General features: G+C 45.8%; 1 protein-coding gene across 5 annotated transcripts in view; it reads right to left on the bottom strand.

The window, feature by feature from the left end:
- The window catches only part of TENM3 (teneurin transmembrane protein 3), a 1236182-nt gene that overhangs the window by 967021 nt on the left and 244697 nt on the right, over window positions 1–24464 (bottom strand). For all 5 annotated transcript variants that reach the window (XM_085641875.1, XM_085641876.1, XM_085641877.1 and 2 more), the window contains exon 3: window positions 19375–19425. The gene's annotated coding sequence lies outside the window, so the exon portion shown is untranslated. The remainder of the gene's footprint in view (window positions 1–19374; window positions 19426–24464) is intronic.

The following is a 24464-nucleotide window of genomic DNA, read 5'->3' as shown; positions in this document are numbered from 1 at the left end:
AGTGCCCTTCATCTCTCCATAGCCCGTCTCTGGCATACATTTTTTTTTTATAGCGCTGCTCATAGTTAACTCACACCGAGTCCTGTGAATCATTCTTTGCAGCAGACACATTGACTCTCTGTGCTACTTTATAAGTCAAAACTGCCACTAGAGTAAACTCCGATCTCTCTGCAGCAGGAACATGAATCACCAGAGTAATCGTGACCATTTTGTTGTTGCCTGAAAACTGCTGGACACACAAGGACCTCTGCAGTTCACGCTTTTCAATCGGTGAGACATTTTTAAACACAGCGCCCCCCCCAGGTCAGCGCCCGATGCGGCTGCATAGTTTGCATTACTCTAAAGCTGGCATTGGTTACTGCACACCTGATGCTGTGTTATGCATTGACTCTCCTCAACTACATGGGCACAGTAATTTAGGCTTGGTGATGTCAAGAGGCTCTTACATGCATATTCATATCACCAAAGAAGCACCACCTACATTGGAGGTGGTGATGTATATATGCACTAGGAGCACATCTCTTTGAACAAGGAACATGCTGTCTGTGCCTTGCACAACATGGAGAGCCCACACGTCATGCTTCTCTGCAAGACGTGCACACACAAGCCAGTTGAGCACACCCATCTCACTTTACACATGCACAATTTCAATTTCTTTATCTGCACATGCACAAAAGGCACCCTTCCCTCTGTCTTATTCCCACAGGGTTCTCTGAATCCTGCCCAAAGACATTTTTTGTACTTTATAGAATAAGTCAGAGAAAAAAAAATCTCCAATGTTCACTTAATATGCTCATTATAGAGATTAGTCAGTGCTTCATTTGTAACGGAATGAGATACGGTGCCCAAAGCTCTGCTCTGAAACTCGCGTCTGGTGCAATTAAATATCGGTGCACCCCACTGGCAACCACTGGCTCAAATTAAGCACTGGATTAGCTCCAATGATAGCTACATCGGGGTTTGTAGTGTTGATCTGGAGCATCAGTGTTCAAAGATTTCAAATTAATTTGTGTCACATAAGCATATTACACTCTGCACATCTGCGTATGTACTCATAAACAAAATGAATAACAGATAACTGTGTAATCAATCAAACATTTGTAAAGTGCACTACATACCCGTGAGGGTCTCAAGGCGCTGGGAGGGGGGTGGCGCTATTGATCGAACAGCCAGGTCTTGAGTAGCCTCCTGAAGGTCAGCAGGTCTTCGGTCTGTCGTAGGCTCAGTGGGAGGGTGTTCCAGGTCTTGGCGGCGAGGTGGGAGAAGGATCTCCCGCCAGTGGTGGTTCTTCGGATGTGCGGTACGGTGGCGAGAGCGAGGTCGGCGGAGCAGAGCTGGCGGTTGGGGATGTAGAAGGAAAGTCGTCTGTTGAGGTACGCTGGTCCGGTGTTGTGGAGTGCCTTGTGTGCGTGGGTGAGGAGCTTGAAGGTTATCCTCTTGTTGACAGGCCGCCAGTTCAGGTTTCTCTGGTGGGGGGTGATATGGCCGTGGCGTGGTACGTCGAGGATCAGTCGTGCCGAGGCGTTTTGGATGCGTTGCAGTCGTTTGATGAGCTTGGTCGGGGCTACCGCGTAGAGAGCGTTTCCGTAGTCGAGTCTGCTGCTGACGAGGGCATGGGTGACTGTTCTTCTTGTATCTGTCGGTATCCACCTGTAGATCTTGCGGAGCAAGCGGAGGGTGTTGAAGCAGGAGGAGGAGACGGCGTTGACTTGCTTGGTCATGGAAAGCGTTGAGTCGAGGATGATTCCCAGGTTGCGTGCGTGGTCGGTGGGTGTCGGGTCTGCCCCCAGTGACGTCGCCCACCAGGAGTCTTCCCATGCTGAAGGGTTGGAACCGAGGATGAGGACCTCAGTTTTGTCCGTGTTCAGCTTCAGTCAGCTGATCTTCATCCAGTCGGCGAAGGCCTTCATTCCTTCATGGAGGTTGGCTTTGGCGGTGATGGGGTCCTTGGTGATGGAGAGGATCAGTTGAGTGTCGTCAGCGTAGGAGATTATGTCGAGGTCGTGCTGTCGGGCGGCGTGTGCGAGCGGGACCATGTAAATGTTCGAACAGTGTCGGGCTCAGGGAGGATCCCTGGGGTACGCCGCAGATGATCTCGGAGGCTTCGGATCGGAATGGGGGGAGGCGGACGCTCTGGGGTCTGCCGGAGAGGAAGGAGGTGGTACATTCCAGGGCTTTGTCTCGGATCCCTACGGCGTGGAGGCGTGCGCATAGTGTGCGGTGGCAGATGGTGTCGAAGGCGGCGTAGAGGTCCAGGAGGATGAGAGCTGTGGTCTCACAGTTGTCCAGCAGGGTCCTGATGTTGTCGGTGGCGGCGATGAGGGCGGTCTCGGTGCTGTGGTGTCTGCGGAACCCTGACTGGGAAGGGTCCAGGATTCGGTTTTCTTCGAGGTATCGGGTTAGCTGTCTGTTGACGATCTTCTCGATGACCTTGGCCGGGAACGGGAGCAGAGAGATGGGCCAGAGGTTCTTGAGGTCTTTAGGGTCTGCCTTGGGTTTCTTGAGTAGGGCGTTGATCTCAGCGTGTTTTCAGCTCTCTGGGAAGGTCACGGTCTCGAAGGAGAGATTGATGACGTTGCGCAGGTGGGGTGCGATGGAGCTGCTGGCTTTGTTGAAGATGTGGTGCGGGAATGGGTCTGACGGGGAGCCAGAGTGGATTGTGCTCATGCTCTTGATGGTGTCATCGATGCTCACGCTGGTCCCGGCTAGCAGGGGGTCGTGGTCGATGGTGTGCAGGGAGTCTGTTGTGTTGCTGTCTGTTGGAGCTGTCTGGGTGTTGAAGCTGTCGTGGATGTCTGCTATCTTGCGGTGGAAAAAAGTGGCGAGGGAGTCACACAGGGCTTGCGACGGCGGGATGTCGTTGGTGTTGGAGAGTTCCTTCACGATGTTGAAGAGCTCCTTGCTATTGTGTGCGTTGTTGTCGAGGCGGTCTTTGAAGGAGGTCCTCTTGACAGTCCTGATGAGGTGATGGTGGTTGCGGGTGGCGTCCTTGTGGGCTGCGTGGCAGTCCAGAGTCTGTTCGCTGTGCCATTTCTTCTCTAGTTCTGGGGTGAACGAGCTGGCCCTCTTGCTGGTGTCTCTGTGGGGTGGGTTTCTTCTGCGAGGTGAGGATATTGGCGCAGTCGTCGATCCAGCGTCTGAGGCTGTGGGCAGCGTTGTCGCTGTTGGAGGGTTCGGTGGGTGGGCTTAGAGCGAGGTTTGTGTGTAGTTGGTCTTCGGTGATTTTTCTCCAGCAGTGGCGAGAGATCTGTTGGGTGCGGTGGTGTGTGGTGGGTTTCTGGAAGGAGAAGTGGATGCAGCGGTGGTCAGTCCAGAGGAGTTCGGTGGTGTGGCTGAAGGAGATGTGGGGGCTTGCGGAGAAGATGGGGTCAAGCTTGTGGCCGGCGGAGTGGGTAGGGGTTGTGACGAGGTCCGAGGTTGGTGAGGTTATCGATCAGGGTTGTCGAGTTGCTGTCGTTGTTGTTCTCAAGGTGAAAGTTCAGGTCTCCGAGGAGGATGTAGTCGATGGAGGTCAGGGCATGCGTGCTGATGAAGTTGGCCATGGAGTCGCTGAACTGGGGTCGGGGGTAATACGGTTGAATGTCATATTTGGGGCTTCTGATGACATCCTAAATTATAAGGGCGATGGCCAGGTGGTTTGTAGATGTCACCAGAATCCTGTGATGGCAAAGCAGGACCGTATTCTATACTACTCATTATGTATTTTTTTCATACGGCATGCATATATTGCAGTAATTATTATGAAAAAGCTTTTTTTCTCCAAAGTACAGCTAACAATGACACTAATTAGAATTAGAATGCTTAGGTTTTTCCCCATGAATAAACTCGTGATTAAAAAAATGGACATTGGTGAGAGTCAGTGGATTTATGCGATTCTGTGGCTGCGGAGTACACCACATAATTGTGGATTTGCCTTATAATTTGCAGATGTCACATAAAGTGCTGTTTCTAGTTTAAATGAAAGATAATAATATTGCTGAATAATTTGGCACACAATTGGACTTCTTTGCTGCATCACTTAGATAACTGTTGCATAATTTTGTCTTCTAGGCAGAAATCTTTTTAGCTCTCTGCAGGGTGGTTGGAAGGCTGTCGTCATGATGATGAAACTCATATTTCCCAGGGTGCTTTTCAAATGTTTCCCACATTTCACATGTACTGTGTGAAATATGGATTTTACACTACTGTATTTAGTGCTGTAAAAGCACCCACACATGATAGTATGCATACATATACACATACATACATACATACATTTACAGGTATTCGGTCAGCCCTCATCATCTATTGCTCTATTCAAGTGCCATTTACATGTTGCTTCTGCTCACACAGCTGGCCCAGTGGGTCAGCCCAATTAAGGCACTGGCTCTCTCCACTGTGAGCAGATTTATTTCTTTCTGTGACAGGTCATTCTTTTACTTTTTTAGATAAACTTATGCACACCACCGAAGGTATTTTATACTCTTAATGTCTATTACAAATGCATGAAATCATATAATTTATACTCGCCCAGTTCAGACCAGCTAGCTTTGCTCGAGCTTGTCTTTGAGTTGATTTTAAAAACAGCGTTAAGTGTCTTTATAAGTGGTGCCAATACATGCATTGGAGAAAGGGAAGATAAAGTAATTTGTTCCAAGATCACATGGTTTGTTGAAGAAGTTATGATGCACTTTGACATTGAATTTGAAGGGCTTTATCTTTGCATCCTGCAGAATTAAACCGCACCGAGTATGCAGCAAATAACAACAGGCATGTGATACATTTATTAGGGAAAGTTACTTACAAAACACAAGAACCTGTCTTCGTATTAATAGGCTGTTGCTCACTCTTGGAAATGTACCCGCTGGCACAGGGTTTGGTACAACCTCCTCGGTGAGATTTTATCAAACTAAGACATACAGCTGTGATGAATAATGGAGACATAGAAATGAGCAATACTACGAGAGCAGCAGACAGCGAAATCCGGTGTGTAAAACGAGCCCTATCCTACAGAACATATCCTAAAGTGACTCCGAGCTGGGGCCAACATTTAGGGCGAATTGGTGTAAGTGGTTGAAGAGAGGCAGTAGTGTTATTTTACCACCTTAGAAAGTGGTAAACGGTCGCTTGTCACAGGAGTGTTCAAGGCATGTGCTGCTTTTATAGCAGTGTTTGTTGGCACATGCAGAGTAAACAACTAAACCGAACACAATAACATACACAAAGCAACATAATACCACAAACTGGTAAAACATAACAGCACAACACAACAGCCAAAACAGAAGGAAACAGAAAAACTGCAGGACAGCAAAACCAAACCACAGTGCAATAAAGCAGCACAAAAGAGCAGCACAAAGCAAACAACAGAACACTTCACACACAGAACAAAATGGCACACAGCAAATGTGCACAAATGTTCTTGTCACACATTATCACTTCAAGAATCCTGTTTTTGTAATTCAGTGGTAAAAGGCGTTTCGAGCAAGCACAACCTCACCACGAGCTAGCGCCTTGACATCTATGGGTATTTGTCGCGCTTTATAAGCTGTTACAACATAACATAACGGTGGCAGTCAAAACAATTTGTGGTCAGGTTCTGTGTGTGCAATGCAGTCTTTGTGTCACTTGTGTAGCTTCAGCTCCAGGATGTTTATACTCAGAAGTGAGATGCTTGAGTGGCAACTGAGCTACAGAGCAGGGATTCTGAGAAATACTCGTGAAGCGGCGCTTACTCCAGTCAACACAAATGACCTTCTTTCCGTTTATAATCACGTTTGAAAAGTGTACGCATAAATGTAACTAATGAACTTCACTTTCGTGACTACTGTAGTGTATGTCTGTATGTATGTCAAGTCAAAGTCAAGCCTTCACTACACCTGCATGTATGCATTAGGATTTATATAGCCTGACTAGGTAGGCTCACAATCTATAAATCTCTAGAAATATATCCTTGTGTCATAGAGTCTGACTGATAACTTTGCTTTGCCCCTTCCCCCACTCTCGTCTCTCTCTGCAACAGTCAGATTGGCCAGACCCCACACTTCCAGACACCACGATTGAGTACAGATGGGGCTATTCACAAAAGCATTCATTAATGTGTAGTACAGGAGTGCTCATTTACACACTATTACATGCCTTTGTGAATCAGACTCGAAATGCCCGCTCACTATTAGTAAAATGACTCTCTAGCTGTACTAATTGTTTATAAAAAATCTCCTGAACATTCCCATTTTACATGTTTGGGGCCAATTCACAAAGGCATCTAAAAGTACACAAAAAACGCCACCGGATTGCTACTTTATCGATTCCAAAATGACTTGGTCAATAGGTCCTGGTTTATTCTGCCTTTTTCAATATTTTGAATACTTTGTTTTCTGGGGCACCTTCAACAGATATGGTATTGTAAGAGTAACCCCGCTGTGCACAGGAACTTACCGGTAGATGGCCTTCAAGAAGCACTTTCACGAGAGCACAGTGAGAGGGTGAGTACCAGATGGCACGTTCCATTACAAAGAGCATTATACAGACCAGGAAGTAATAGTTTTACTAAATCTTAAGTGCTTTAATACTATTTAGTCTTTGGTAATAGTTAATTTAAGGAGTCAATGGTGATGACAGATTTTAAGTGTCACGGATGGTGCTCTAGTAGCGGTATGCCTAGGTGTCTGCGATACAGAGGTAAATATATGTTGGTGATCAAATGGGCTATTAGTGGAGATAGAGTCCTGCTCGGCCGCCGAAAGCCGAGTGACCAGATCCACCATTAGCACCTTTGACACTATGTCTTCTTAAGGAATTTTATTCATGACCTCTGTTCACTACTGACTGGGAGAATAACTTAATAACACATGTCTTGGGGAGAAGATCTGAAGCTGCATTCCAAAATGTCTGAGAAATCTAATTATTTACTTCATGTTATTTTAAGTATCCTAAACAGCACAGATCTAGGCGCAAGGAGTAGTTTAATAGAGAACGGTGTTTTGAATCAGGAGTATGTCATACATGAGGTATTGTACTTACAATTATATTGTGTGTGGGTTATCTACCAGAAGCTGTATTAAAGGCGCTAGGTTTTTATTGAGTGGTTATGTTCTATTTTGAAGGGAATTATACCATGGTCGGGAGACACTATTAGACAGCACAATGTACAGCTCTTTCACCAATGCAAATACTTATGTTATTCAGTTGCATATATTCACTGTCAGAAGAAGTACGAAGAAAGTGTGATTTGATTACCTAAATTTGGGCATGGTCTGAAACCGGTATTAGAACCCAGGCCCCTGTTTTCCAAGCGCAAGAATCCAATCAGTAGAGCATATCTTTACCCTACCTCTTTGGCAATTGCTATTGGCTAGTTTTACAATGTTTACATCACTTGTTGAAAGGGTATAAGCGAAATCATTAATCTAGCTATTTGGTTAATAAAAATGGTAGCTTATTTTCTAGCTTATAATACCGAGAAGATAAAGTTTACTAACATTGATATTTACATTCTTCAGCTTAAAATTCAACCCCCATAAAATACACTCCTTTCCCGTCTTACTTTGCAAATTGATACACTGCTTCTTTGGTTGCAACTCACTTACATTTACCAACATTTTCCTTCCTACTTTGCCATCTGAGCTTACTTCTGCGACAGAAACTGCTTGTTATAGGACTATCAACGTTATCCTTGAGGGGGTCTAGTCCTTCTACATCATTCTGAGCTGCAAAAACCTAACGAAAAATTTAAATGTTGCAAATTTGGGTACAATGTCAAATGTCAAAGAAGGCAATTCACAAGTATTTTGTTCCGCTTCTACTCACTTTACTAAAGCACACCAAACCATTGTTTGAAATTAATTGTATAGTGTATTTGTTTATCGTGGCTTTTACTGATCAGATTGTAAAACACTTACTAAAGATAGATGTTCTGCCAGGACTATTAGCACACAGAGTAGTGTTTAGGGCTTTTGGATCATGGAAACATTGCCCTCTGTGACAGAGTTTGGTATTGCAGCAGTTACATTTATAATTGCAGTCATTTTTCTGCTCTAAACAAGTGAATGATAACGAATAAAGTGGTGAGTAGGACTCTGAGAACTGGCTTTGGACTCAAGTAGTAATTGTCACACCTGTGATGTACGACACCCACTGATTGCTGGATACCTGCGCTGCATCACCTCCCTCGAGGTCAATCATGCAAGACGCCGATTGAGAGTTCGATATCAGTGCTGCTTTACCTACCCGGAGGTCAGTGAAGGATGAACTTTCTGAGTTCCAGATACCTCTGCTGCATTACCTATCTGAAGAACATTGAATACCAGACTTTCAAAAACACTGGCTAAAAATGGTTTACACCCACCGGCTCAGTAGATATCAAGTAAGGCCAAGGAAGACTTCCATTCAACAGCAGCGTAAAGGTTCCCAGGACACAAGGCTCTCCCCATCCCTGCAGGATAACTTAGACCACATGGACAACACACCCTCCTCGTCAAAAGCTTCCTCAGAAATGGGGGCCTAGAGTACATCGACATTTTGTCCCATTAGGGAATAGGAGAATAGGGTGCGGTGAGAAATGCAGCTCTTGCTTAGTGGTCATGACTAGGAAGAGTGTCACAGTCAAACTAGCGGAAAAAAGTGTCTGCCTATTGTCTTGCTGTTTCCATCCTTGTTAACCCATTGGTGGACTGGGTGTCCCTGGCCCAAAATGGACCCAAAAGATGAAGACACAAAAAAAGTGAAAGCCTGGGGATGGAGGACAACTCCTACATGGCAAAAGCAATGCAACGCAAGCCGGCTCACTGTATGTAGTGGGACCAACTGTGGAATCAATACGGCAACTATGCACTAACATTGAACAGCTTCAGATTCTCAACCACTTCCAAATGTGGAGCTCAGCACACAGACACCTAGGCACCTCCCATACTGCTGTCTGGAATTCCACGAATGCCACAAGGGATGTCTGTACACCTCAAAGAGATCCAAATACAGTGGCGAGGGAAGGTTCAGCCAAAGAATGATGTCTAGGAGGTGCAGGGAAAAAACCCATCCCTCCAACACAAAGTCTACCAATACATTGTTGTTCCCCCGTCACAGATAGCAAACCACTCTGGTGCTGACTGCCTAATACTGTGAAATTTTGCTATGTACAGCATATTTACAGATACATACAATAACAAATGGAGCCGAATCCATGGAAATACACCTATTTCAGTTGCTCATCTCTGGCAACAAGTAGATTTTCCAAGACTGTGACAAGCAACCCGTGAACTGACTAGTCTTTTTAATGACTCAGTTCTCTCGCATTATTAATTGACTGAATTTCTAAATGTCCTGGGTGACAAACATACAACATTGCTTTTAAAGACCCATCAAAATGTTAAAACATATTTTTTTTTTACAAATGGGCGAAAATAAATTGACCCAGTGCTCTTGGTAATCTTAATTGTTCCAGGTCATATGAATTAGAACAGGCTTCTCCTAACTTAATAAAATGTGCATGGAAAAAAAACACAGTTGGAGTGTACCTTTAGCACCACCATTTAACACTGAAAGCACCATATAATGAAACAATCAGAGCAGGCGAAAGTAGAGCAATTTGCCATCATTTTACACTATGAATACTAATCCCTGCAAATTCTAATGCTATTTGCAGTTATCGGGCCCAGCCATACTTTAAACAAGCATTGGCATAGCCAATAGGTCTCGCCTTTGGGACCTTATAAGTCTTTAGCTATGCAACAGTTGACGTTGCACCAAGGATATTGTGCTGCATAATTAAATACTTATAAGGTCCCAAAGGCGAGACCTATTGGCTATGCCAATGCTTGTTTAATTTATTTTGTCGCAGTTTTACAAAGCGGGAACCCCGAAGGCACCCGTTGCATTACAGACGGACACATTAATTACTAGGCATGGGGAGATTAAGTGATTTGCCCAGAATCACCAGATGTGTGAGCCTCCCGCCAGACTCGAACCTAGTTATCCAGCATCACGGTCTGTCACTCTGGCCGATAAGCCACATCCTCTCCCCAGGGTTTAACCTCCTTGAGTTATAAAATATATTATTTGATTATTGTTGGTTCGCTGCTTAATGTGGTTTCTTCTGTGTGTGATTATGATCTTTTTGAAACTTACATTTTTGTACGAGATGCAGAGCACTGAAGGATTTGAAGATTAAGAACTGTCATTCATTTACAACGCCTAGAAACGACAAGTGCTGCATGGCGATATATGCAAAGCTAGTATGGTGTGTCCCTTTGCATGTCCAGTCTCGGGAACCAATGCAGTGCAGGGTAGTGCACCTACGAAATGGTAGACACCCCTCTCCCCAATCTCACCCAACCCGCAGTGTTTCCTTGGGGGGTGGGGGGCAGTGCACAGTGGCGTAATGCAAAATGTTGGGGCCATCATTGCAGAACGCGGTAAGGGGCCACGGGTTTCCCATAAGTCACATATATTCATTGGCCCTGTGCTAAGCGGCGACCCCGTGAAACACTGGGGTCTCCTACAGGGCAGGTGCTGCAGAGGCCTGCATTACACTGGTGCTCCTGTAGGATGTGCCTGCCGCGGCAGCGCTCCCCTTTCTGGACCTTGCAGCGCCGAAAACTCAAGACCTTTTAAATATGAACTACTGTGTATCAAAGAAAGAAAATAAACCAGAATACAACGAGGATACACGGAGCAGGAGTTTGCACTATGTGTTTACATGTGTTTGTTTTTGTGTGTTTCATCGTGTAGCGTTTCTATTATAATACTCTACGTCCGTACAAATCACACCCAGGCACTTGGAACCAAAGGTTGTCCACCGTCTAAGGATGAAGTTCTCTGAGGCGAGGTCAGTTGGTTGTCAAATCACTCACTTATCCCTGCGCTTATGGTATGTTTTTTAATACTTAGTTGTTGAACCGGATTTAAGGCTGACGTGTTTGTAAACCAGCTGGGTTTAAATGTGTGCAATATGAATGCAGACACTGTTGTGGAAGAGGCCTGCTGGTGCAAAGAGCCCTCGCGCTGCCTATGACTCAGGCTACGTTGGCAAATAGTGGAACCCAGTCAAGGCTTGCTCAAGATCACACACGTATGTGAACGGGTGGAGAAGCCGGGAGTACAAGTCGGATCTCCTAGTCACAAAGTGAACAAGGTCATTCGTAGTCTGAAAGAATAACTGGGAGGTGGGGGTGGGGGGACATTCACAACGATGGCTTATGGCTGGGCGGGGAATTGGGCAGGCTGACACAGTCGATTGGTTTCAAACACTCAGGAGACCTGGGACTCTGCTGGAATATGGAAGGAGGAAGACGCAAACAGGAGTGGAGGGCGTGTGGGAAGAAAGAAAGTGAAGACGGCTGGGAAACAGCCTGCATTCAAAGGGTAAACTAGTGAATCGTGTCACAATGCGTCTCCGCAGCACCCAGATGCCAACAAACACTGGGGCATCTTGGAATCCTATTAAAAGTGTTTGTCGGTGATTCAGACGGGAATAGGCATAACTGCTGTCTTTTCTTTTCTCTTCACAGCCAGTTGAACTTGTACGAAAACTCAGCGAGTTAACCGCTGACCGATAACATCTGCAGACCCACCGGCCCCCATCTTGCCGACAGAAAATATTGTGCCATTATATTAGGTTCGCTCGAAAGTACAATTGAAGGCGCTATACAGAGAAGGTCATCGTATTCAATACAGCAAATCCGTACATTCGTTTTTATCCAAACCTTATTCTAAATGGAAAAGACTTTGTATAATCAGCATGGGTTGGTCATATGAAGAAAATAATGCACACATAACGTGGATGATGTAATAAGGTATAGTGTCTGATCATTTACGAGGTAGCAAACTTCAAATCGCCATTCAATATTACACATGCAGTATATAATGTACACATCTATTCTCACACAAAAACACTTCAGTCATTTCAGAAACCTGTAGCTCCGTGTTTAAAATAAGTACCAGGCGCTAGGTAGGCTAAAGCGCTCGCATTAACCCGGCTGTGTAACACTGTCCAGAAAGGGTGAATTGTAAGACACGACTCGTGCACAAGCAAATAACACGTTTATTGTTCACTGCAGGGACTTTACTGTACCCTGGTACATTTCATTTTAAGAGCCCGCGGTTTTACTCTTTTCACCCCTTTACGGACACTCCTTTCAACTCTCAGCCTGTAAAACCCATTCCCTATAAAGTGCATTTACATTTACAAGGTGTGTAAGTTACAACTGCACCCTGATGTGTGTGCTTGCAGATTTAATATGCGTGTAACTAAACGACAAAATCGTTGTTTAGGTTCTGACACCAGTGACAGCAAATGCGCTTTTCAGGTCAGAGGGAAAATACATTTAAAAAAAAAATAAAACTAACGCAGGAAAAACGAAGACACGGCCACAGTTTCAGGCGATGTAAATATTTCTGCACATTGAAGCTAGTGCGCTGTGGTGTTTCTTGCTACAGTTTAGTAAAGAGGGGGCGCTTGCTTAATTACTTGCACTTAATTACCCGTGATGGAGAAAAGACAGATGGCGGTGGGCGCGTGTACACTCGCGTGAACACAAGCGCTAGGCCACCAAAGGCCTGTGGCAGCACTTTGAAAACCCCGATACTAAATTTCTCGCAGAGCAGCGCATGCGCTGGCTCAGCAAGACCTAAAAAGGAGGGTAGGGTACAAAGGTGCCAGACAGAAATATGTCTAGCATACCCCTAAGTAACATGACGACAATCATGACGGAGTACTTGTTACTATGTAAGAGAGAATTAATGTTAAAGAAAGTCATTTGGCAGCACCCAGTAGTGAGTGCAATGCGCATCCTGCATAGTAAAGAAAATGTGTCTTTATGTGCAATTGAGAATCAAGAAATGTATCTAAGCAATCCACAGAAAATTGAAGTTTCTGCAAATCTCTTCTGCACAGCTATCTGCAGGAAGGTGAGCAATGAGTGAGACCATGCCTCATATTGAAGGATCAGTGCTTTTGAGGATGGCGTGCTAATGCAATTCGAAGTCATCTGGCTCGTGCATGCCCATGAATATTTAGAACTGATGCTAGATAGAGAGATCCGGAGTAAGTGATGCTATGACGCAATGACAATCATGATTGAATTGCTGGTAGGGAACAGGATGTTGATGCCAAACTGTAGCTGATCACACACAAATATCCTACACTGTGGCTGCATAGGGATACGACACACAAGAAAGAGGGCCAGGTGATTTCCCATGCTATCGGTGTGCCGCGTGCTGCTCTATTTGCATTTGCCCGCTACACACCATTGAAGACTCTGCAGGATTCAGTGTTCTCTAAAAGCCGAAGCCTTCAGCCGAGCATCTATTTTAGTTACCAATCACAGAGATCACTTACCAAGCCTGCTAAGAAACAGCAAGGACAAAAAGCAACCAGGATCAAGGATATTGTTTGATTCATCTGCGCTAATAAGCAGCATCAATTATTCACTGGACTTCAAAGGCGCGGAGCGAGCGAACAACGCAGACGCAAACGTAGGATTTGTTTGTTTACTGTTAATTATTTATAGGGTATGTTTTACAACATTAAATGTGTAGGCAAGGCATAATTCTGAAAAAGGCTGTGCATAATAACAGGATTCTGTTACTTGGATTCCTGGAAAATCTATTTTGGGCCACTCTGATTTCGAATGTAACAGCCTATCATTTTTCAATCACTTCACTGCTCCTGTGAAGGTATATCTAATCCTGCGACGAACATTGCACTCCAAGAAGCCGAAATGTGTCCCTATTTCATGCATTAGGAGATGTTATTGATAAGTGGAAGAGGCACGAAGTCATTTAGTCATTTGTGAAGCATGTGTTTAATGGACTCTCGCCAGCGCTCTGGCGCGCGGCTTTCATGTTGTAATTGTGGCCCACGGTGCGGGCCACCAAATGATCTGCAGAAGGAGAGCGACCACGAGGGGCACAGATGGCCATTAAAGGGACATGCTTCACCAGTGTGCAGCTCCCCTCGTCTTTAATTACTGGCATTAATATACTATATTTGATCAAATGCGTTCAGCATAGAAAACTGGTTAGAGCTTCAAACTGACTCGGGCATTTCATCGTTAGGACTCAGTGTTGCTATGGTCTCTCTCGGTGCTCAGCATTGCTTCCTTTGCTCTTCCACTCCATTCCATTCCATTGCTTTATTGCTCTAGCTTTCTTTTTGTCGATAAAAGCTTTCTTTTCTAACTATAGTGTTAATTGTTATTCCCCTCTGCCGAAGGCAGGTAATTCCCCACTAGTAATTATGCTCCTGATCACACATTACAAGTGGACGGGCAATTCACAGCTGTTGCCCGACACCACGAGTGCTATAAGGCGAGAAGGTGCCCTACATGACTCTAAAGTGTATGTTTACCTTCCCCAGGTCCATTCTCCCTGCACAGGCTGTGCTTAACAGTTACCCCCAGTAAGCCCAACAATCAAATTAACCCACTTAAAATTCACCAATACCCCAGAAAGGTGGTCTGAGGTAGAAGTAGGTCTCTTTCAAGAGACTGGCTATTGCACTATCTGTGCAGGCTCTTTGAGACTGGCTGCGATGGTAGGGTAATTTTAGTGAAGGGGCAGGCATTTTTACCCATGTGCAACACTCAATTGCCCCATGGACTCTTGAGAACCCCAGTGAAACCCAAAAGGTCTGCAAAGTCAGGGAGGTAGCTGGAACCGAGGGCAATGAGTCTGTTAGAAATGGGGTCTCTAGTTAGCAGTGGTTTGCACCCTGTCCAAATAGGGACCCTCACTCTAGTGTCCCCTAGCGAGCCACACATCTAAGATAACCCCTGCTCACCCCCTTGGCATGAACAGTCAGGCGTATCTCAGAGGCAATGTGTAAAGTATTTTTACTTAATTACACACGGACACACAGACATAGACACACACACAGACATATACACACACAGACAGACACACATACATAGACACACACACACAGACATAGACATAGACACACACACACACACACACACACACACAAAATATATTTCCAAATAAAACAAGGACCAAAACGGCAAACATACATCAAAATATCACTTTTAAAAGATTAAGCAAGTTTTAGTCCATAGAAAATCAATGGATGCGTTTCTTTAGCACAAAGTTCCTAAAATGCGTCAAAATCCAAGGGCGAGGCAGGCACAGGGGACGTGAGGCGGCAGAAAAGCAAAGCGATGCATCAGTTCCATACTATGCAGGGGAGGTGATGCATCAGTTCCTTACTGCTAGGCAGGGGAGGTGATGGGTCAGGTCCTTACTGGCAAGAGAGGTGATGCGTCGGTTTCCAGACACGCAGCCTCTGTTCCTTACTGTGGTGCAGTGTCGATGAAGAATCAGCACCCAGGGACGATGCATTGAAAATCCAGATGTGCTGCATCGATGCAACAGCGGTGAAACAGCCACTGCATCGATTCCACAGCAGCGAAGCAGGTGCTGTATCGGAGTGGGGGAAGGTGTCATGGACATCGATGATACGGTGCTCGAAACCCATGCTGCACCGATTTTTCTGTCGTGCTGTGATGGCAAGCTGGGGCCTGAGGTGAAGTTCGTGGTCGATTTGTCGAACGTTAACCACGCTTCAGGGCAGGTAGCGGTGATGTGTCCATCATTTGCAGGGAGGCATCAATAAAACTGGCGCTGGGAGTCAATGCATGTATGTTCTCCTTAAGATCACCAGGTTACACTCCCAAGGGCCCAAGAACTGGATTTGGCACCACTTGACAAGTCAGGACTCTCAGCAGAAGAGCCCTGAGACTTCTAAACAGGAGGCAAGCTCAACTCAAACCCTTGGAGAGTCTAGTCCTTTTACTCCCAGGATAGAAGCATCAAACAGTAGCTCAGCACAACAAAGCAACAGAGAGTGGCAGTCCCTCCTACAGCATCCAACTCTTCTTCCTGGAAGAATGTCCTCAGTCCATAAAGTGAGAGGAGTTGGCCTAACGGCTAGCGCGGTCGATCTCAAATCTGGGGAATCTGATTCGAGTCTCAGAAAGGACACGCAACATCCTGTGATTCTGGGCAAATCACTTAATCTCCCTAATCTCTGCCTAACAAAAATGAATGTGTCCTCATGTAATGCAACTGGTGCTTGTGTAAAGCGCTCTGATACCGATACCTTCAGGTCAAGTTTGTGCTATATAAAACTGCGTAAAAAACTGTTAGCCAACCCATGTGTGTATTCTACAGACAGGCAGAGGCACAGAATGGTTAAGCAAGAAATGCCCACTTTATAAAACGGGTATCTTCAAACACACAACTTAAAAACCAACTTCACCAAAAGATGTATTTTTTAAATTGTGAGTTCAGAGACCCCAAACTCCAAATCTCTATCTGCTCTGAAAGGGAAATAATATTTAAAATATATTTCAAGGCAATCCCCATGTTACCCTATTGGAGAGATAGGTCTTGCAATAGTGAAAAACAACATTAGCAGAATTTCACTATTAGGGCATGTAAAACACATCAGTACATGTCCTACCTTTTAAATACACTGCACCCTGTCCATGGGGCTACCTTGGGCCTACCTTAGGGGTAACTTACATGTAATAAAAGGGAAGGTTTGGGCCTGGCAAGTGGGTGCACTTCCCATGTCGAAATGGCAGTTTAAAACTTAACTCACAGCTACTGAGAAGAAAGACATTTTAACTCGAAGAATAAAGGAATATATAAATTACGAAAATTTGGTGGAACTGCTTTCTTACTTTTCATTGTGTGCGGATCAAATTTCTCATGTAATTGTTTGTTGTGAAAGTTTCTTTCACTCTTTTAGGAAACCAAGGGGTCTTGTTTCCTTGATATTCGCACCATAGAGTTGACAATGCTCCCGGGACACAGATAAGTGCTGTACTATATCTTAGACCTCATTTGTACATCCTTTGATGTTTGCAGAGCTACTTATGTGGGTGGCACAATCTGTGCTGCAGGCCCCATGGGGCACTGGACTAGGGACCTACTGGTAAATCAAATTTACAGGAGGATCTAGGCCCTCTTTGTTTAGCTGTGAAAGCACAGCTTCCACCCCATGCTCTGCAGCATCTGTCTGTACAATGAATTCCTTGGAAAAGTCAGGAGCCTTGAGCAGGGGCGCCGTGCACATGGCCTCCTTCAGAGTGCCAAAAGTGGTCTGGAACGCCTCTGTCCAGATCACTTGATGCAGCTGCTTCTTGGAAGTCAGCTCTTTCAAGGGGTCAATAATGGTGTCATACCTCTTGATGAATCTCCTGTAGTACCTGATGAGACCTAAGAAGGCTCTCACCTGTGTCTGGGTTCTGGGGGGTGCTCAAGTCAGAATGGTGTTGCTCATGGCCGCTTCCTACCTTGTGTCCCAAGTACACAACACACCCCTAGCCCATCTGGCACTTACTGTCCTGGATAGTGAGGCCTGCGCTCTGCAGGGCCTTCAACACCTCCTGAGGATTGCACAAATGGTCCTCCCAACTGGAGCTAAAGACTGCAATGTTGCCCAGGTAGGTGCCACTTTAGTTCTCCAATTCAGCCAGGATCGATTGACCAACCTCTGGAATGTGGCTGGGGCATTCTACAACACAAAAGGCATAACCCGGAACTGGTAGTGCCCTTCTGGCATATGGAGAATGCTGAACTCTTGTGCCCTCTTGGTCAAGGCAATCTGCCGGTACCCAGTTATACATAAAACGCACTGAGGAACTTAGTAGCTCCCAGCCGATCAATGAGCTCATCTGCTTGGGGGATGGCGTGCGCGTCCATCCTTGTGAAGACATTGAGCCCATGGTAGTCAGCACAGAACCGCATTTCAGGTGTGAGACTGGGTGGGGCAGCCTTGGGAACAAAAACACTGGGCTGGACCAAGGACTTTTGGAGGGCTCAATCACCTTGCTACCAGTCTCGGGCTGAGGACATGATGCATTATCTCCCTGGAGCCGACTGCGTCCTTTTTGCAGGGCCGCTCCATCATGAGAGAACAGACAGGAAGTCAGGCAACTGGGAACAAAACTGAATTATCTTGGGACTGGTGGGTCCCCGGGAGGAAGGAGGTGGAGTCTGGAACCAGAGTAGGAGAAAAGACGGAAGGACGGGCCTGTCTTGACGATGGAGGGGTGTGAAAAGAGAGTTCATATACAAAAGTGTAGATGTTGAGAATCTGACAAGTCATGGGCCGGAGAGCTCTATGTGGGACAAATGAACGGAGCTGACAGGAGCGATACCAAATCTGCATCTTGTTCAATGGCCAAGCACAACTTCTAGCCACTTTCCCCGAGGGACGTGGCTTCGTCAAGTGTGTGGACGGCTCATAAATCAAGCCGGGGGAGTGGAAAGGTAAATCCTTAATGGGAGGCGGAAAAGTTAAGAACTCTTATCCAAATACGAGAAAAGCCGAAGGGAAAAGAGAGCTATATCTAACCCTACCACTTGAGGATAACACCTTACACCAGGGATACTCAAGGTACGGTCTGTGGGCAGCATGAAGCCCTCCTGACCTTTACGTGGATGTTAAATAAACAGGCAATCCTTTATTTAAAGGTTAATTGAAGTTAAGAAAAGGAGTTAACTAGGTTGTCCAGCACCACTTAGCTGTTGGAACATCTTCAATTTTAAAGACCTCTTGCAGCAAAAGTGTAAAAACATGATAAGGTCTCTTCAAAATTCAAACAGTGTATTTCATTAATATGTAGAACCCTTTCACCTTAGTATATCAGATATCAGCATATTGATAAGTATTTTTTAAGGTGATAGTTTTCAAATATGAATTTAGAAACATTAATTCAAAAACTGTGCTAATAGTGAACTAAAAGGCAAGTCAGTTCTTACGTGCACTCATAGGGTGGCCTAGGTTCTTATTATAAATGAAAAAAATTATAGTTAATTAAATCAAACACAGGAGAAGCTTTTGTACAGCACACATTCTGAAGTCCTGTATTTTGAAGTCCTCATATATGATAATGAAGAAAAAGGAGGGAAAGTGAAATAAATCAATTGCCTAGGACCACACAATTTGGTAAAGTGGGGGAGCTGGGATTGATCCCTGGTTTTCTGGTTTCATATCATGCAATTCAGCCACTAGATGTATATGCTTTGCTTCCCCTATACCCACCTAACCGCCCCCTCCTCCATTGGACCACCACCATGATGGCATCAATGCGGCCCTCGGTCACATCACAGACCAAACTGTGTGGCCCTTGGGAAAATGTTTAAGAGTACTCAAACCTTACACTAAGAGTTTATAGAAACAGGATTATCGGCTTGCATTTTGTTTGCTACTGGGGCCTATGAGAGGGCTATTTTTGGGGTTGCCAGCATTTTTTTCTTTGTATCTCAGACAATTCTCTGTCTATGATCAACTTTCTTTATAACGTCACAAGAAAGAGAGAAAAAGCTAAAATAGGAATCACTAGACTAACCTCACCCAAAGGAAAAAGAATATAAATATAACAGGGGACTTACCTGACTTTTCCTTTCTGTCGAGGGTGCCAGTGGATGGGAACTCCAAAGGTCCTAAAGAAAAGAAGAACATGGAGATTAATTTGGGACATCAAACCATCATCTTAACAAGATCAGTAAATAAAGTTCATTTATTTCACTTTAAGAAACTGACTCTGGAGTTGTATTTTGCAATCAGCAACACAACCCTAACTCGGGAATCTTGGAGACTTCCTCTTTGATGCTGTTCCTCACTCTCTCAGACAACCTGTAAGACTTGTGCTTAACAGGCATGCTGTCCTCAGTGTCAATGTCATAGCTGCACTATTGGGTAACTCCAGGTATGAGTAAGAACATGGAGGCAAGCTGTCTCAGCAACTGATGACATCCCTTCTGCAGCTCTAGGGTCAGAGTAGGGGAAGAGGATCATACCCTCCACTGCCCCATCCTGCTCTTAGGAAGCTAGGAGGTTGGGGAGAGGTTCACTCTCCTCTTCCATCCCATCATCCATGACCATGGGAATGGTCATCTCAGACCTCTCAAAATACGGTTTGAGGTGGTTCACGTGCAAAACCCTCAAACGGTTCCAAGGAGTCTGCATGTCCGCCAGATAGGTGACATTGCTCTTGCGGTCCTTCACCTCAAATGGACCAGACCAGTGGTCTTGAAGAGCACGGGTCTCTACTGGGGCCATCACCCACACATTCTGGCCAGGCTGAAACTCAACAAGAGTGGTATTCTGGTCATACCAGCATTTCATGTTCTCCTGGCTAGCTTCCAGATTCTCCTGGGCGAGTTTCCGTAAGCGGACTGTCTTGTTCCGGAAGGCCAGCATGTAACTGAATACAACCTGGGGTGGCTTCCTAGAAGCTTGATCCCAGCCCTTCTTTACCAAACTGAGAGGTCCTCTGAAAGGGTCCCCATACAGAAGCTCAAAATGGCTGAAGCCAAACCCCTAATGTGGTACCTCCATGTAGGTGAACTACAGGCATGGTAAGAAGACGTTTCACTTACGCCTCATGGGGTCAGAGAGACCCATAATCATGCCCTTCAGGGTACGGTTGAACGCTTCAACCAACCCATTGCTTTGTGGGTGGTGAACTTGTAGGTAACACCACACCCCTTCCACATGGCCTTCATGTACATAGACATGAAATTGTTACCCCAGTCAGATACCACCTACTTGTGGAAACCCACATGGGTAAAGATCCCCATAAATGCCCTGGCCATGGTGGGGGCAGTCAATGTCCTCCTCAGAGGGACATATTCCGGATACTGGGTGTCAATGATGTCCACCAAGACCAGGATATATCTGTTGCCCATGGCTGTCTTGGGATCCAGAGGCCCCAAAATGTCAATGCCCACCCACTCAAAATGGGTGCTCACAACAGGAAACGGTTGAAGAAGAAGCTTGAACCTCTTTCCAGGCTTGCCACTTGCCTGGCAGGTTGGACAGGTCCTGCAGAACACTTCTCAGGTCTTCCTCATTTGGAGCCAATAAAAGTGGGTGATAAGCCTGTCTTGTTCTGCCCCAAAAGACCTGCCAGTGGCACATCATTAGTCAGTCGCAGTAGGAAGGCTCTGAAGAACTAGGAGACCACCAGCACATGGGCTGCCTCAGGCTCAGAAACTTTAGGCTCACTATACAGGAGATCATTCTCCCACTAAATCAGGGGAGACCCAAGGTGTTATCAGCTGTCTGGATCTCGGCCTCCTGACGAAGACCCGCAAGAGTGGGGTACTTTTTCGGCACTGCGCAGCATTCTTACCTGGTGGGGCCTCCCTGATGCTCCCAATGGGTCAGCTCAGGCAGGTCCCCCAGTTCAGCCAGATCTTTTCCTGTAGGTTCCAGCATGTCCCCCTCAGGTTCAGCCTCCTCCCATACCGTTGGAATCTCAGGAGTGGGTTTCCCTTGCCCCGCCTCTTCCTGGCAGGCACCTTGGCCACAGTTTCAGACTCCAGGCTCTTCTGAGCACCCTCTCTGGTGGCCATGGACCATGAGGTCATGCATGCCCACTCTGGCAATCCTAATATTTCCAAGTGCGATGGCTCCACCTCTTTCCAGGCGGTATGCGCCAGGTCGTTACCTAGCAGACAGTCAACATGCTTGGATGGACTCACAGCTACCCTCATGGAATCTGAGACCACATGCATTCAAAGGGAATCTGATCCACCAAACATTGGCTCTCACAGTTGTCTACTGCTATAACCTGGTGGACTTTATATTGGATTACTTGCACGTCAGACACCAGATGACAGTGGACCATTGTCATACTGGCAACTGTGTCTCTCAGAGCCTCCACCTGCCTCCCATTGATGGTTACCCACTGCCTGTACTTCTTGGTGTTATCAGGCATGAGGATTCTCTGGTCCATCTCACACTCACCCATGGAGACTAACATCATCTCAGTTGGCTCCCCACCACTAACTGGGGTCAACTCCTCCAGAGGTGTTACACTTGCCATCCCCATTGACTGCCCACCTATGGGGGGGCTGTGCCACTTGAGACACTGGTACTCCCTCTGAAGTGTTCTTCTTGATTACAGGCTTTCCTGAAGGGAACCAACTCTTCTTTTCAACAGGGAGTTGGGAATCCTTACCCAGGAAACAAGTTTGGGCTCCTTTAGAGAACCCTTTAGTTTTATCTGTCTCTTGTTGAGGACCCTGTCCACCCATGGCTGAGTCGCCCACATACAACTACTTTTGGACCCAGGTGCTGAGCCAGCGGTCCGCCTGCTTAGCAAGCTTCCAGCAGTATGTAAGCTTGCTGTCAATCAAGTGCTGGCACAGCTCTGAAAAACAATGACTAGACACGTGCCCCCATGCAATCAAATTGTTACCTCACTGCCCGTTACCCAACCATCCAGTGCTCGGCAGTAAAAATCAACAGATTCTACCCAAGTTTGAGAACCAAATCTTACCCTCCAACCATCTGTAGGTGAGATCATACCTCCTGGTTAGGGCTTCTTTCATGGCAGAGTACCTCATCTGGTCTTCTGCAACTAAGGCCAACATGGTGTCCCTCCCCCTGTGCAGAACTTCCACAGGCCTGATCCCCAATCTTTCTCAGGGACCCTGTTCATTTTTTTTTTTTTTTAATATAATTTTATTAACATTTTGTTCATCAAAACAATACCTCATAGTACAATCGTCTTTCATGGTGCTTATACCGAGATGACACAATCTACATAATTTGTCATACTGTTTGTCAACTTCAGAAATCAGTCCGTCTAGAGCAGTGAGACCAAAAGGCAGGCTGCAACATGTCCTGCAATCTGTGGAAGCGGAAACGTGTTTATGCACTAATGTCTGACCCTGTTCATTCTTAACGCTAATTTATAACCCCTAAATCACTGTTCAATGTCATCCCCCACAACAAAATAAAATTCCTTTACCACATCCTTGGGTAGATGTACCTATCCCTCAGACTGCACTGTAGAACTGCTGCTACCATCTGGGCTGGACCTGCTTTTAAAGTCCAACTCCTTCAAGCTTGGCTCTTGAGCTAGCATCATCTTTCTCTCTTCAAAAGCCAATTTATCCTTTTCTGTCCCTCTGTTGAGTTTCACTAGTTCCAACTGGAACTCCCTCTCATGCTCAATCTTGAGCCTATCCAGCTCAATTTGATGCTTCCTAGTTATTGCCTGCCCTCCAGCTCCTCTGGGGAAAGACCTCTTGAAGAAACACCTGACCTGGAGGGTGCCATCCTCCCAGATGGATCCTGGTTCACAAAATCCCCATGCAGGTTCTGTTCCTCCACATTCTCATTCTCTGTGTGCTCACCAGCCTCCTTTGCTGCTAACCAAGACCTCGGTGCCTTTTGCAGCTCTTCTTTTTAGTGAGGCCTCTAATAGGACATATGAGCTCCTTGCAGCATTTTTTTAGTGGAGGTACCATATAGGCCCCCAACCTCTCCTGCTCAAAGACCAACTCTACAGCTCCCACTGATGGCTCACCAGCCTGAGACATGACTGTGGATCAAACCCAAGAGCTGCAAAGAAGAGAAAATCAAAAACAGTATATGGTTGCATAATGCTCTGTGATATGGTAGTGTACACCAATCAATGAATGCAAAGTACAAATACAAGTCCTATCCCACCACTGCCTCCAATGTTAGAAATTGGGTCTCTAGTGGACAGTGGTCTGCACCCTGTCAAAGTAGGGACCCTCACTCTAGTCAGGTTAAGGTAGCCACACAGCTAAGATAACCCCTGCTCATCCCCTTGGTAGCTTGGCACGAGCAGTCAGCTGATCTCAGAGGCGATGTGTAAAGTATTTGTACACACACACACACACACACAATAACATAGTGAAAATATTACAAAAGGAGTCCACACCAGTTTAGAAACATAGCCAATATTTATCTGAATACAACGAGACCAAAACAACAAAAATTCAATATACACCAGTCAAAATATCAATTTTAAAGGATTACACAAATTTTAGTCAATAGAAATCAATGGATGTGTTTCTTTAGCGAAAAATACCTTGGATGCATCAAAAATCAAAGACAAGGCAGGCGCAGGGGAGGTGAGGTGAGGTGACAGAAAAGCAAAGCGATGCGTCTGTTACTTACCACACAGGGGAGGTGATGCATCGGTTTCTTGCTGGCAGGGGAGGTGATGCATTGGTTCCTTACTGCCAGAGGTGGCAATGCGTAGGTTCCTTACTGCCAAGGGAGGTGATGTGTCGGTTTCTGAACACCCACCCTTTGTTCCTTACTGCGGTGCGGCATCAATGAAGAATCAGCACCCAAGGACAATGGGTTGAAAATTCAGATGAGCTGTTTCGATGCGACAGCAGGAAACAGGCGCTGCGTTGATTCCACAGCTGCAAAGCAGGTGCTGAATCGGAGTTGGAGCGGGTGTCACGGATGTTGGCGACACGATGCTCGAAACTCACGCTGTGGCGATTTTTCTGTCACGCTGTGAAAAGAAGCTGGGGCCTGCGGTGAAGGCCATGGTAAATGCAACGAGCAGGAATCACGTTTAAGAGCAGGCAGTGGCAATGCGTTTTTTAGCGTTTTTCAGCGATGCATCGATAAAACAGGCACTGGGAGTTGATGCATGGATTTCTTTCTTTAGATCACCAGCTTGCACTTCCAAGGGCCCAGA

Source organism: Triturus cristatus, chromosome 2_2 (genome assembly GCF_964204655.1).
Source record: "Triturus cristatus chromosome 2_2, aTriCri1.1, whole genome shotgun sequence".
Classification (NCBI taxonomy): domain Eukaryota; kingdom Metazoa; phylum Chordata; class Amphibia; order Caudata; family Salamandridae; genus Triturus; species Triturus cristatus.
The sequence above is the reverse complement of the archived record's forward strand: the minus strand, read 5'-3'. Positions and strand labels throughout refer to the sequence as shown.